At 38.5% G+C, this 3,004-nt stretch overlaps 1 pseudogene; it reads left to right on the top strand.

Annotated features, from left to right (window-relative positions):
- LOC144235038 (olfactory receptor 1L8-like) overlaps positions 1 to 290 on the top strand; it is an 890-nt pseudogene extending 600 nt beyond the window's left edge.
- Positions 291 to 3,004: the final 2,714 nt, after the last annotated feature.

Below are 3,004 nucleotides of genomic sequence, written 5' to 3'. Positions count from 1 at the left end.
TACGAATCCTCATCACAGTTCTCAAGATCCCCTCGGCTGCTGGGAAACGCAAAGCCTTCTCCACCTGTGGCTCTCACCTCACTGTGGTAACACTCTTTTATGGCAGCATCTTCTATGTCTATTTACAGCCCCTGTCTACCTACACTGCCAAGGACCACATAGCAACAATTGTCTACACAGTCCTTTCCTCCATGCTAAACCCTTTTATCTACAGCCTGAGAAACAAAGACCTGAAACAGGGCCTGAGGAAGCTGATGGGCAGGAGGAAATTCCAGGCAGCATCCTCTTGACAAACAAGTGAAATCTGCTTCGCTTGAATCTGATATCTACTAAATCCTGCTGAACAATTGAACTGTTCGAGGTTAGCTTTTTTAACCCATGTGAGACAAAGCTATTATCGGTACTCACATGCATGATGACAGCCCACCAGTTGTCCCCTCTTCTGCTTAAATGATGGTACTCTACCTCACTATTCTTCCATTTTCCCAGAAAGACTCATCACCTCATCCTCCAAATACTGCTTTAAACTAATTCTCTTCCCACAAATATTTCCTAAACAAATTGCTCTCCTTTTATTAAGACTTACCCTCCAAACCCCTTCACATTATAGCATATTGCTGGAAATGATTCCTGTATTTATAGCTTCTGAATGTCTTTGCAAACATTTCAAGGGGGAAAGAATGGAGGGAGATAGGGAAGGGAAGGAAGAGAATTACATTTTAGCATATTTTCTCATTATGGGGATTTTTATAATTCCCAATTTTTTTGGTTAAAAAACTTTTTCTTCATTCATATGTGTCACGGATGTCAGTTGTATCCATTTCTTTGCATATGCAACCATCAGCCATTGAGACCATTATGATTCAGGAACTGGCTCAAGGTCTACCAAAATCTTGGCTTCCAGTTTTCACATAGCTACCTCTCTGTACTTCCTCTTTTCCAGGAAACCGCATCTTTTTTTATTCCCCTGAGTGCTGTTGAAACCTCTGTTTTCCACAAAAATTCCTGGAACTAATTCATATGGGTTTGATGACTTTGATTCCCTTTGTATCCTTCTTACTTTAATGAATTTCTGTAATCAGTTTTGCTAGGTGTTTGAAAGCCATTACAGTAATTTAGGAAGAGAAACAGAGATATACAGAGATAGATTGAAAGTTTCATAAATTTGAAACTTCCACTAAAACAAAGAATGTGTCTGTCCCATCGGTTTATGCACGGATTTTGCCTCCTTTCTTCTCTGTCATCGACAGCAGGACATTCCAGGATATCCTGGGTTCTGTAGTGAACACAGGCCCAACTCTTAGCCCTGATTAGCTAAGTGACTTAGTAGTTCAGCACACAACTGAACCAATGATCAGGCCAGCATGCAGGGCGTGGAGATGCCTCTGGATCTTTACCCTGGTCATCTGGTGTCTGTCCCTTACAGGCAGTCACTCCCCTTGAGCCTTCTCTTAGCTTCAAGCCCCCTTAGAGATCCCTCTATTTCTACTATAATTACCACTCTGAAATCTATCTGGTTCTCAAGGAAAAATTTGTGTATGTACTGAGAATTATTCTCCATATCTTTTGAAGAGAGGGTGAAAACTCATGTGAATGTTGAAGGCAGATATAATGAGGAGCTTCCAGAGCCAAATATGGAGGCTCAGGGATGTAGAATCATCCAGTGCTACAGGCAAGGACTTGATTCTGTTCACTTTTGTTTTCATTCTTTATTCTCTATTTTCTTTCATGGATTTTAGACTCTGTAATAATTTGTATCTTGATATTTTTGCCACTTACTATTCTATATCATTTCCAAAGATATTACTAAGCATGTCTTACATGGGGGGCTATGAACCTGAATTTTAATAACCACCCCATAGAGAAAACTTGGCCTTAGGTATGCAGCTGAATGTTTGAAAATTTCTCATCTTTCATTGTCTCAATGTTTGCGTTTCTAAGACCCATGCCCTATAGTAATAGTATATCAAGTTATCAAGCCTCATGTACACAGACACTCATTGATTACAGCATTATTTGTAATAGTGAAAAATTAGAAACACCTAAATACTCATCAACAGGAGAATAGACAAATAATGGTTCAATTTTTCCATAGAAAGAAATAATATATAGTAGTTATTTAAAATGAGGTATATTTCTACCACTGCCCTTAAAAGCCATTATGAATGAAGAGCAAGTTGCAAAATAAAATGCTTAAGAATAAACCCATTTTGGGGCTCCTGGGTGACCCGGTTGGTTAAGCATACAATTTCAGTTCAGGTCATGATCACACAGTCTGTGAATTTGAGCCTTACATCAAGCTCTGTGCTGACAGCTCTGAGCCTGGATCCTGTATCGAATTCTGTGTCTCTTTCTCTCTGCCCCTCCCCAGCTTGTGCTCTCTCTCTCTCTCTCTCAAAAATAAATAAGTAAACCTTTACAAAGAATAAACCCATTAAAAAAAAGAATAAGTCTGATAATAAATAAGATGGTTAACCATATATCTGTATTTTAAATGTGTATGCGTATATGATGAATAAGTGAGATTATATATTCAGTAAGAATATCTCCATTGAAAATTGTTAATTCCTGCTTCAGATTCTATGTCTCCTTCTCTCTCTGCTCCACCCCTGCTTGTGCTCTCTCTCTCTCAAAAATAAATGAACATTAAAAAAAAAATTTTTTAAAGGGCACCTAGGTGGCTCAGTTAAGTGTCCAACTTCAGCTCGGGTCATGATCTCATGGCTCATGAGTTCAAGCCATGCATCAGGCTCTGTGTTGACAGCTCAGAGCCTGGAGCCTCCTTTGGATTCTGTGTCTCCTTTTCTCTCTGCTCCTCCCCTGTTCATTCTTATTCTCTCTCTCTCTCTCTCAAAAATAAATAAACATTAAAAAATTTTAAAGAACATTGTTAATTCTAGGAGAGGACATGGAACAGGAAAGAAAGAGACAATGTCTGCTTTTAGTTTGTATATATCTATAATATTGGAAGTTGTTAAAATGACACATATTTTTTGTAGATTAA

The sequence above is a fragment of the Crocuta crocuta genome, unplaced genomic scaffold (genome assembly GCF_008692635.1).
Source record: "Crocuta crocuta isolate KB4526 unplaced genomic scaffold, BGI_CrCroc_1.0 scaffold35, whole genome shotgun sequence".
Taxonomy (NCBI): domain Eukaryota; kingdom Metazoa; phylum Chordata; class Mammalia; order Carnivora; family Hyaenidae; genus Crocuta; species Crocuta crocuta.
Note: the sequence above shows the minus strand (reverse complement) of the source record. Positions and strands in the feature narration are given on the sequence as shown.